The sequence below is a fragment of the Ovis aries genome, chromosome 12, assembly GCF_016772045.2.
Source record: "Ovis aries strain OAR_USU_Benz2616 breed Rambouillet chromosome 12, ARS-UI_Ramb_v3.0, whole genome shotgun sequence".
NCBI lineage: Eukaryota > Metazoa > Chordata > Mammalia > Artiodactyla > Bovidae > Ovis > Ovis aries.
The window spans coordinates 32,183,217-32,195,948 of NC_056065.1; positions in this window are offsets into that span (position 1 = coordinate 32,183,217).

The window sequence follows — 12,732 nt, forward strand, 5'->3', positions numbered from 1 at the left end:
GGGTCCCAAAGAGATGGACACAACTGAGGGACTAAAACAACCCAACACTGCCAGAGAAAACTTGGTCTCCAACTTACCCTTCTGCAGCACATTCCAGATCTAAGCAAAGGGATTTTATTCATCTTGGCAGAATATATTGACATTCGGTTGTCTCCACCCACCTTAATAAATAGAATGAATATTTCCAACTGAGACTCGATAGTCCCAATAAGGCGAATGATTTGTGTGGTTATGACCAACCTAGAGAGCATATTCAAAAGCAGAGACATTACTTTGCCCTCTAAGGTCCGTCTAGTCAAGGCTATGGTTTTTCCTGTGGTCATATGTGGATGTGAGAGTTGGAAGAAGGCTGAGCGCCAAAGAATTGATGCTTTTGAAGTGTGGTATTGGAGAAGACTCTTGAGAGTCCCTTGGACTGCAAGGAGATCCAACCAGTCCATTCTGAAGGAGATCAGCCCTGGATTTCTTTGGAAGGAATGATGCTAAAGCTGAAGTTCCAGTACTTTGGCCACCTCATGCGAAGAGTTGACTCCCTGGAAAAGACTCTGATGCTGGGAGGGATTGGGGGCAGGAGGAGAAGGGGACGACAGAGGATGAGATGGCTGGATGGCATCACTGACTCGATGGACGTGAGTCTGAGTGAACTCCGGGAGTTGGTGATGGACAGGGAGGCCTGGTGTGCTGTAATTCATGGGGTTGCAAAGAATCAGACACGGCTGAGTGACTGAACTGAACTGAACTTGTGTTGATATATCGTGCAGTTTGAGCCTGTAAGGTAGGTCAGTCAAGCCAACAAGGTAACAAACTTCAGAGATGAAGAAACTGAGGGGAGGGGGGCTTGGGAATTGGAGCCTAAATTCTTCTTTGTCTATAGTGCGCCTAGGGCTGTGTTATGCCAGGCACTGTCCCACAGCATCTCATTTAATCCTCCCAAGATCCTGGAGATTTTTACTACTACGCCAATTTTATACACAGATCCTCAGGAAGATTAAGTGCTCCAGTCTATTCTAGTAAGCAGCAGAGTTTCCCCTGTACCACACTGAATGCTCAATGCTAAGGAATAATCACCTGTTTAGGGCGAGGACGGCATACTCATAATCTTTACACGCTTAACTCCGGCACTTCCGTTCAGTTCAGTTCAGTCGCTCAGTCGTGTCTGACTCTTCGCGACCCCATGAATCACAGCATGCCAGGCCTCCCTGTCCATCACCAACTCCCGGAGTTCACTCAGACTCACGTCCATTGAGTCAGTGATGCCATCCAGCCATCTCATCTTCTGTCATCCCCTTCTCCTCCTGCCCCCAATCCCTCCCAGCATCAGAAGTGAAGTGAAGTGAAGGGAAGTCGCTCAGTCATGTCCGACTCTTTGCGACCCCATGGACTGTAGCCCACCAGGCTCCTCTGTCCATGGGATTCTTCAGGCAAGAATACTGGAGTGGGTTGCCATTTCCTTCTCCAGGGGATCTTCCCAACACAGGGATCAAACCCAGGTCTCCTGCATTGCAGGCAAACGCTTTAACCTCTGAGCCACCAGGAGGCTTCCCAGCATCAGAGTCTTTTCCAGTGAGTCAACTCTTCACATGAGGTGGCCAAAGTACTGGAATTTCAGCTTTAGCATCATTCCTTCCAAAGAAATCCCAGGGCTGATCTCCTTCAGAATGGACTGGTTTGATCTCCTTGCAGTCCAAGGGACTCTCAAGAGTCTTCTCCAACACCACAGTTCAAAAGCATCAATCCTTCGGCACTCAGCCTTCTTCACAGTCCAACTCTCATATCCATACATGACCGCAGTAAAAACCATATCCTTGACTAGATGGACCTTAGTCGGCAAAGTAATGTCTCTGCTTTTGAATATGCTATCTAGGTTGGTCATAACTTTTCTTCCAAGGAGTAAGTGTCTTTTAATTTCATGGCTGCAGTCACCATCTGCAGTGATTTTGGAGCACCCCCCAAAAAAGTCTGACACTATTTCCACTGTTTCCCCATCTATTTCCCATGAAGTGATGGGACCGGATGCCATGATCTTCGTTTTCTGAATGTTGAGCCTTAAGCCAACTTTTTCACTCTCCTCTTTCACGTTCATCAAGAGGCTTTTAGTTCCTCTTCACTTTCTGCCATAAGGGTGGTGTCGTCTGTATATCTGAGGTTATTGATATTTCTCCCGGCAATCTTGATTCCAGCTTGTGTTTCTTCCAGTCCACATTTCTTATGATGTACTCTGCATAGAAGTTAAATAAGCAGGGTGACAATATACAGCCTTGACATACTCCTTTTCCTATTTGGAACCAGTCTGTTGTTCCATGTCCAGTTCTAACTGTTGCTTCCTGACCTGCATACAGATTTATCAAGAGGCAGGTCAGGTGGTCTGGTATTCCCATCTCTGGAAGAATTTTCCACAGTTTATTGTGATCCACACAGTCAAAGACTTTGGCATAGTCAATAAAGCAGAAATAGATGTTTTTCTGGAACTCTCTTGCTTTTCCCATGATCCAGCGGATGTTGGCAATTTGATCTCTGGTTCCTCTGCCTTTTCTAAAACCAGCTTGAACATCTGGAAGTTCACGGTTCACATTTTGCTGAAGACTGGCTTGGAGAATTTTGAGCATTACTTTACTAGCATGTGAGATGAGTGCAATTGTGCAGTAGTTTGAGCATTCTTTGGTATTGCTTTTCTTTGGGATTGGAATGAAAACTGACCTTTTCCAGTCTTGTGGCCACTGCTGAGTTTTCCAAATTTGCTGGCATATTGAATGCAGCACTTTCACAGCATCATCTTCCAGGATTTGAAACAGCTCTACTGGAATTCCATCACCTCCACTAGCTTTGTTCGTAGTGATGCTTTCTAAGGCCCACTTGACTTCACATTCCAGGATGTCTGGCTCTAGATGAGTGATCACACCATTGTGATTATCCGGGTCATGAAGATCTTTTTTGTACAGTTCTTCTGTGTATTCTTACCACCTCTTCTTAATATCTTCTGCTTCTGTTAGGTCCTTACCATTTCTGTCCTTTATCAAGCCCATCTTTCCATGAAATGTTCCCTTGGTATCTCTAATTTTCTTGAAGAGATCTCCAGTCTTTCCCATTCTGTTGTTTTCCTCTATTTCTTTGCATTGATCACTGAGGAAGGCTTTTTATCTCTCCTTGCTATTCTTTGGAACTCGGCATTCAGATGCTTATATCTGAGCACACTTCTGTAGTGCTCAGTAAATATTTGTAGAATGTTGAATAAGGTTTTGATGGGATGACAAGATCTTTTCCTTGCAATTGTTTATCTCCTGTTCTTTAGGCTTCCCTGATGGCTCAGTGGTTAAGAACCTGCCTGCCAATGCAGGAAATGCAGTTCGATCCCTGGGGGCAGGGGTGGAATATCCCCTGGAAGAGGAAACGCAACCCATTCCAATATTCTTGCCTGGAAAATCCTATGAACTGAGAAGCCTGGCAGGCCACAGTCCATGGGGTCGCAAAAGAGTCGGATATGATCAAGGGACTAAACAACGACAACAACAATGTTCTTTTTTAAAATATATACATTTATTTATTTTTGGCTGCACTGGGTCTTCGTTGCTGTGCAGGGGCTTTCTCTAGTTGCAGCGAGCAGGGGCTACTCTCTAGGTGTGGTGCACAGGCTATTCCCGTTGTAGGAGCTTCTGTTGTTGTGGAGCACGGGCTCTAGAACACTCGGGCTTCAGTAGTTGCTGCGTGTGGGCCCAGTAGTTACAGCTCATAGGCTTAGCTGCCCTGCACGGCATGTGGGATCTTCCTAGACCAGGGATTGAATCAGTGTGCCATGCATTACAAGGCAGATTCTTAACCATTGAACCACCAGGGAAGCCCAGCAAAGTTTTTTTTAAGAATAATTATCTGCAGTTGCAGGCCCACAATGACTTGACCCCAGCTCTGAGTTATTAAGTGCAGAATTTTCCCTTTACCAGGAAATGTCAGGAATGGGCGGTGGGAGTGGAGGAGCCACCTCACCCCCAGCACCCACCCCAGGCTGTAGCCCCTGCTGGGGGTGCCTGGCTGTGGGAGGAGATGGCTGGGAGCAGGGCTTCCAGTTCCTTCCAAGTTCCCACCAGTGGCTCAGCGGTGAAGAACACACCAGTCAATGCAGGAGCTGCGACTTGGGTTTGATCCCTGGGTCAGGAAGATACCCTGGAGGAGGACATGTTAACCCACTCTAGTGTCCTTGCCAGGAGAATTCCATGGATAGAGAAGCCTGGTGGGCTACAGTCCATGGAGTCACGAAAGAGTTGGACATGACCTAGCAGTCAACTAAACAACAACCCTGAGTGGGCAGAGGAAAGTCACAGATGGAAACAGGAAGTGACACCCAGAATATCAAAGATATATGCTTTGTCAAAATGGGTGGCCAGGTTAGCCATTCTCTGACAGACATGGGCTCTTCAGACCAGTGCTGCTGGTGTTGAGAGCTGTGGCCTGTCACGTGACTTTGGAGAAATGGGCTCCCTGGTGGCAGTTTCATTCTCCTCCTGGGGCGGGCCCAGGCATTCCCAGGACCCCATCTCATTACAGGATAAGGGCAGCCAAGCCATTTCATGTTGTCTGTGAGAAGCCTTGGGGTTGGGGGGGGAGTTGGTCGCAGCATTTCAGGTAGCAGTCAGGGGTTCCCTCTGATCTAGGGCCGCCTTGGGTGACAAACTCCCAAGATGTCTTTTCATTTTCAACTCTCCATCTGGGGACCAGACCTCAGTTCATCCTCAAGGGGAATCTGAAATAGGAAGAGAGGGGGACTTGGGTTCTGACAAGATTTGGAGGATTCGCTATTTTCAGATTTTGTCAGGGGCAGGGATGGAGGATGAGAGTGGTATATTTCTGAGCTGCAGGAAACTGCACATTCCAGCCTCTCCTTTCAGGAGGGCCGGCTCCCTGCTGAGAGGAGCTGTAGCTTCCCGCTCTGCCACCCCCTTCCCCCTAACCCCTCAACAGACTCACCATCTTTAAGGCTTTCTGTCTGTAAAATAAGCACGTGGGATGATAGTTTCAAAAGAGTCTGAGGCTGAGTGCTTGGAGAGTCAGAGCTTTTCTGAGGGTGGGGAGGTAATGATCTTATTTAATAATCAGTTCTGACCATTTTTTAATAGAAAGAATTAATTCTTTGTCATATTGGGTGCTACGTTATTATCCACTTTTGGTTTGGAGAGAAGTAGCTTCAGTCGTGTCTGGCTGTTTGTGACCCTATGGACTGTACCCTGTCAGGCTCCTCCATCCATGACCAGGAGATTCTCCAGGCAAGGATACTGGAGTGGGTTGCCACGTCCTCCTCCAGGGGATCTTCCCGACCCAGGAATTGAACTTGCATCTCTTATGTCTCCTGCATTGGCAGGTAGGTTCTTTACCACTAGTGCCACCTGGGAAGCCCAGGTTTTGGTTTACCTTTTGATTTTTTTTTTAACAAAAGAAGCAATTAATGTAGTTAATTCTAGAAATACTTTTCGTGATTTTTTTATATTGTTTTCAAAGATTTTTTCCTTTTCATACAGAGACCAAACACTCATGTATTATTTTTAATGGTTTTATTCTTTACATTTAAGTTTTAAAATATTACCTTTATTTTTAAAATTTAAAAAATTAATATATACACATTAAAAAATTCAACTAGTGTGTGTGTGTGTATATATAATTTTCACGAGAAATTAAAATGCCACATTTACATCCAGTCCCATTACCTTCCCCAGAGGCAACTACTATTAACAATTGATGTGTGAATTCTTTCAACTTTCTTTAAGTTTGTGGCATATGCGCGTGCATGTGTACGTGGCATTTATTTTTACATAAGTAACACACACACACACACACACACACGTATACAGCTTGGTTTTCTTCACACAACACTAGCTCTTGGAGACCTTTCCATGCCAGTGCACAGAGCTATACCTTATTCTTTTAAATTGCATGGTATTACATATTATACATGTACTGTAATTTACAATTGACTTTTAAATTCATCTTTTGTGTCAGTGAATGGTGTGAGATGAGGATCCAAATGGATTTCCTTCCCCAAAAGAGCTGATTTTCCCAACAGCAACCCTTTCACATGTGTTGGGGAGAGGGGATGTTTTAGTTTATAGCCTGCTTTCTAAGTCAGCACAGTGGACAGTACTTTCTAAAGTTAAGGATGGCAAAATGGGCATGCCCCTCTCTGGTTAGAAAGTGCATTCCCGTATGGAACATATTTGACCTCACAGTGACTCTATGGCACCTGAACTTACTCTTTTTAAAATTTTACCCCCGAAAAGGTGAGATGTAAGGCATAAGGGGTGAGGTCCAGGGACCGCCTAGACTCACACAACTAAATGTGGCCTGGGGCTTCAATTCAGATCTGCCCACGTCCAACTCTGAGCTCTCCTGGCCCCTGAGGCCAGGACCAGGAGGAGTTTCAGCACGAGGAGTTTCAGCACGTCAAAGCCACGAAGAGGGTGAGCACCTCCTTCTTCCTTCCTCCCTGCCACCTACTCTTCTTCCTTCTTTTTTTCAACAGTTATTTATTGAGTGTCCTTGGTGTGACAGGTACTGTTCTAGGGTTTGTCATAGCAAAGCTTCAGAACTTTCAGAAACTGCTTATTCTCGGTTTCAGCTGCATCATCTGAATACATGATCTATGAGATACATTTAAGCCCTGTGATTCTATTAAAAAAAAAAAAAAGTTATTCCAATTAACCAGGAAATTAAATTCAGCAAATCACCTATTTCCTGAAATATTTGTTTAAAATCAAGGATTTACCGTATTATTTGGAGATTTAGGCTCCCAGCACCGGAAGGGATTCTACACAATCTTTTGTTCTGTCTGGCCTCTTGCAGGCTACTGATACATTTTTCAGGAGAAATGTTGCCTAGTCTCTCTGCTTCTCTTTCAAACAACAAATGTTGATTATTTCACAATCTCTGTGGGGCAGGAATCTGAGCATGACTTAGCTGGGTTTCTCTGGCTCCAGGTCTCCCCAGGCTGCATCGTCTTACCCTGGGGGAGGACCAGTTTTCAAGCTCACTCACTGGCTGTGAGTGGGACTTGCTGGCAGGATTCTGGTTCTCACTGGCTGGTGGCTGGAAGCATTAATTCCTTGCTCTGAGAGCCTTTCCCACAGGGCAGCTCCCAATGTGGAATATAACATGAGAACTGACTTCCTTTAGAGCAAGCGAGTAAGAGAAGCTGTGTCCAAACAGAAGCACAGGTCTTTTGCACCTCAGTTTGGATGGACAGGGAGGCCTGGCATGCTGCGATTCATGGGGTCACAAAGAGTTGGACACGACTGAGCGCCTGAACTGAACTGAACTGAACTTGGAAGTAAGAGCCCATCACCTCTGCCACTTGAGGTGGGAGCAACGGGGCCTGCTGACTTCAAGGCTGCTGGTCACTGTAGGAATCACTGCTGCTCAGCTGAGGTCTAGAGAGGATAAGAAACTCTGCTCAGTTGTACAAGTGGCAGTGGAGGAGCTGGGGGACAGCCTGGTAGTCTGGCTGCCAGGTTGCTCTCAGCCTTGCTCTGCTCTCCTGCCTCCCAGTTAGAAGGCAGAGTGGACGGGCTCCTGTACTTAGGGCCAGCGGGTGTGGGCTGCATGGGGAAAGTCTGACTCGGGCTGGCATCTCCTTTGGGAAATGAACAGAGGGAAAGCTTTCATTAGCTTAGTTATAATAGGTTTTATGTTAAAATCTTAAATACATGGACCTAATAATGATTTTCAAAAAAAAGAGTGTAAGAGGATAATGGAGAAGGGTACATGTCCCCCATGGGGCTTCCCACATGGCTCAGTGGTAAATAATCCACCTGCCAATGCAGGGGCCTCAGAAGACACAGGTTCAATCCCTGAGTCGGGAAGATCCCCTGGAGGAGGAAATGGCCACTGACTCTGGTACTCTAGCCTGGAAAATTCCATGGACAGAGGAGCCTGGGGGCTACAGTACATAGGGCGGCAAAGAGTTGGACAACACTGAGAGACTGGGCACATAGACTCACCTCCCAAACATTCTTTCCCCCGGTCCTTTACTTTCCCTCTTCAGAAGCAGTCCCAGGTACCACATTCTTGTGCATCCTTCCAGAGATATTCTGTGCATGTACAAGCTGGTGGGAACAGCCCTTCTTCTTTTTAAATACACACATGAGAATAAGAAGAGGACACACAGAGTAGGAGATGAAAAGGATTCATCCAGTATTTATTAAAAACAGCAAACAGAAGTCCTACAAATCAAGAAGAGACAGAGGATAAGCTAATCTAACAAGAAAATGGACTACAGACATTTTGCAAAGGAGGAAAGGTGCATGGCCACTACATACAAGTTGATGCCAGAATTGGCCCGTCCAAATCGCAACGAGACACAAGCACATCTCATAGTGCAGCGAGGATATGAAGGTGCAGAGCAGTAGAGCTGCCGCTCCGTGTGTGCGTGCCTCAGTCTCCCCACAGCTCCATCAGCACGTGGAGTTGTCGGAGTTGTCACTGCATCTTGTTTTCGCTGTTCGCACAGGTGACCATTCTAGATTGTTCCTTTAAAAAATGTTATCGCTAAAATTTTGCTTTGAAAAGCAATGAATATATATAACATGCGGAATTTCTGTTTCTTTGTGAGAATAAGCAGATTTGATCAGAGCACTTTGATTTCAACTCTGATTTGAGATTTTTTTTTTTAAGAAAAAATAAAAACAGGTGAAGCCCTCTATGCATTCTTTCACATTCCATTTCCGCTGGCTCAGAGTAGCTTATTCTGAATTTGCTTATCACTTCCACAAATATTTTAATGTTATTTATATGCATAATAATATATAATACTGGTTTTCATGTTTAAAGCTGTATCTATATGTTATCATACTGTACATATCCTCAGGCAGTAGTTTTTCTTCTTTTTTAAAAAATTTGACGTGGTATCTTTGAGGGTTCTCTGTGTTAGTGTATTTAGCTCTAGTCTATTCATTTTAACTATTGTGCAGTGTTCTGTTGAAGCACGGTTTCTTTATCCGTCATCTCATCAGTGGGTTTAAGTTGTCTCCATTTTCCCCCTGTTATAAGCAGTACATTTCTGTGCATCTCTAGGAGTGGAATTCCTGTATCAGATGTGTGTCTCTAACACACTAGCCCTGTTCTTCAAAGGGCTTATACCAATGTTCACTCCCCCTGCAGCTTGGGAAAGGCCATTTCTTTTCTCTGCCTCTTCACCAGCACTCAATATTGTTAGCTTTCTCCTGTTTGTCAGTCTGCTTGGTGGGAAATGGTATTTCAGTGGGGACTTAATTGGCAATTTCCTGATTACTGGCTTGGTTAAGCATCTTTATGCATGCGCATTAGCCACTGGGTGTCCTCTTATGAAAGGTGCATCCTCACCTCTTGTCCATTTTTTCAACTAGAGTGTTTTTCTCACTGACTTGTAAGTGTTCTTCAAATATTCTAGATTTTCATCCTTTCTCACTTGTACGGATCACAAATATCTTTGCTTGCCTTCATGGTCTGCAATTTCCCTTCTGACTTTGCTTGAGTTTTTTTTTTTTTTTATAAAAGTTATTAATAACAATATAGTCAAATTTATCAATCTTTTTCTTTATGACTTGTTTTTTTTTTTTTTTGTACCTAGTTTGGAAATCCTTCCCTACTCTGAAAATGTAAAACTACTCCCTTCTAAAAGTTTTGATATATTTTTCACTTCGGTATTTAATCCATGCGTAATTACTTAAAAATTTTTATATTAAGGATCTGCTTTTCTTTTGTTTTTCCAAATGAGATAACCTATTGACTATCATTTATTAAATAGTCTATTTTTTCCTTACAGATTCAAAATGCCATTTGTATCATATACTAAGTTTACAAATATGCCTGGACCTGTTTTCCAACCTCTGTCTGTTCCTTTTCCGGTTTTTACCAAGTCCAGAACTGTAGGTCAATAAACATTTAAAATATTTGATAGGCTTGTTGCTGTTCCTTGTTCTTTGTTTTCAAAACTGACTGTAGCTGTTCTCGGCTTTTCGTTCTTCCACACGCACTTTTTGACCTAAACCCACAAGGTACAGAGAAATGTAGACAATCTGTGCATAATTGACATAGTCATGGTATGTGGTCTTCTCATCCATGAATGTGATCTAATTCTCTATTCAGGCTTCCTTTTATGCCTTTTGATAACATTCTGTAACTTTCTTCAAAGGATCTTGAACATTGTTAGAGGGGAAACATGCACTTTGATCGTGATTTCTGTGAGGAAGAATTTTCCCCAAGCAGACTTTCTTCTTTCACCCACTTCACCTGGGAGAGTTGCATTGACTCATCGGGTGTCAAATTTGCAAAGACTAACTCAGTTCAGCTCTATCCTGTTTACTTTCAGGGAATAAGAAGCCTGTAGTGAGCAGGCAATTTTCTTGTTCCTCCAAGGCAGGCTGTTTTTCGCTGAAAGTTCCATTGAATATCAGTTGTGGCAATAGCATCCTTCTCTCATTGCTGACATCAGAGAAAAAGCTTCCACATTTTTTTTTTCCCCACTGTGATGTTTCCTACAGGTTTTTGGTAGATACCTTGTATTAGACCTTCTAAGTTGCCATGGGTTGTTTTGTTTTCTTTTAATCAGGAGTGGATGTTGAATCTTATAAAATTATTTTCTATAGTTATTGAAGTAATTGTATGTTTTCCTCCTTTATTCTGTTTACAGGTGAATTAAATTGATTTTATTACTTGTAACTTTGAATTTTGGTGAGATTTAAAACTTACATAAAAAATTTGTTCGTACAAGGATTACTCATAACTTCACCTAGATGTACACACACACATACCCAGTGGCTCGCATTCTGCTTCATTCGCTTTATCATTCTATATATTCATATACATAAATATTTTACTTATTTTTCTGAACCATTCTAGACTAGATTAGAGATATGGTGAAACTTTACCCCTAAATACTTTCAGCATATATTTGTTAAGAACAAAGACATTCTTTTATATAACTGAAGTTCATTAATCAAGTTAGGAAATTAAGCGCTGATCCATGACTATTCCTATGTGTGAATGTTAAACTAACCTTGCATTCTTGGAATAAACCAATACAATGTGACATTTTGTCCTCATTATCCATATGTCATTGGATTTTATTGGCTTAAAAAAAACCATGTATTTATGAGAGAACTTGGGCCTGTAAATATCTTCTTGCTCAGTCTTAAAAAGTTGGGAAGTATTCTCTTTTTTTTTTTCCATTCCCTGAAAGAGTTGTAAACAATTGATACTATTTCTTGGTTAACTTTTATGAAGAATTCAACCTTGAATAAGAGAGAAGGTTTTAAATTTGGGATTCAGTTTAGTAGATACAAGACTAGATTTTCTCTATCTTTGTGTCCATTTAGTAAATTATTTTTAAATTGTCATTTAATCTAATTTTCTAGTTTATTGGCATAAAGTTGCTCATAATGTTATCTATTGTCTTTTAAATATATGAGGATATATAATTATGTCCTCATTTTCATGCCTATATTTTTATTTCTGCCTTCTCTCTTTCCTCTCCCTTGATTAGTCTTACTATGACTTATTAATTTTCAGTTCAGTTCAATCCAGTCACTCAGTCATGTCCGATTCTTTGCGACCCCATGAATTGCAGCACACCAGGCCTCCCTGTCCATCACAAACTCCCGGAGTTCACTCAGAGTCATGTCCATCGAGTCGGTGATGCCATCCAGCCATCTCATCCTCTGTCGTCCCTTTCTCCTTCTCTCCCAATCCCTCCCAGCATCAGAGTCTTTTCCAATGATTCAACTCTTCACATGAGGGGGCCAAAGTATTGGAGTTTCAGCTTTAGTATCAGTCCTTCTAAAGAACACCCAGGACTGATCTCCTTTAGAATGGACTGCTTGGATCTCTTTGCAGTCCAAAGGACTCTCAAGAGTGTTCTCCAACACCACAGTTCAAAAGCATCAATTCTTCAGTGCTCAGCTTTCTTCACAGTACAACTCTCACATCCATACATGACCACAGGAAAAACCATAGCCTTGACTAGATGGACCTTTGTTGGCAAAGTAATGTCTCTGCCTTTGAATGTGCTATCTTGGTTGGTCATAACTTTCCTTCCAAGGAGTAAGTATGTTTTAATTTCATGGCTGCAGTCACCACCTGCAGTGATTTTGGAGCCCCCCTAAAAAAGTCTGACACTGCTTCTACTGTTTCCCCATCTATTTCCCATGAAGTGATGGGTTTCTGAATGTTGAGCCTTAAGCCAACTTTTTCACTCTCCTCTTTCACTTTCATCAAGAAGCTTTTTTGTTCCTCTTCACTTTCTGCCATAAGGGTGGTGTCATCTGCATATCTGAGGTTATTGATATTTCTCCCGGCAATCTTGATTCCAGCTTGTGCTTCTTTCAGTCCAGCATTTCTCATGATGTACTCTGCATATAAATTAAATAAGCAGGGTGACAATATACAGCCTTGATGTACTCCTTTTCCTATTTGGAACCAGTCTGTTGTTCCATGTCCAGTTCTAACTGTTGCTCCTGACCTGCATATAGGTTTCTCAAGAGGCAGGTCAGGTGGTCTGTATTCCCATCTCTTTCAGAATTTTCCACAGTTTATTGTGATTCACACAGTCAAAGGCTTTGTCATAGTCAATAAAGCAGAAATAGATGTTTTTCTGGAACTCTCTTGCTTTTTCCGTGATCCAGCAGATGTTGACAATTTGATCTCTGGTTCCTCTGCCTTTTCTAAAACCAGCTTGAACATCTGGAAGTTCACGGTTCATGTACTGCTGAAGCCTGGCTT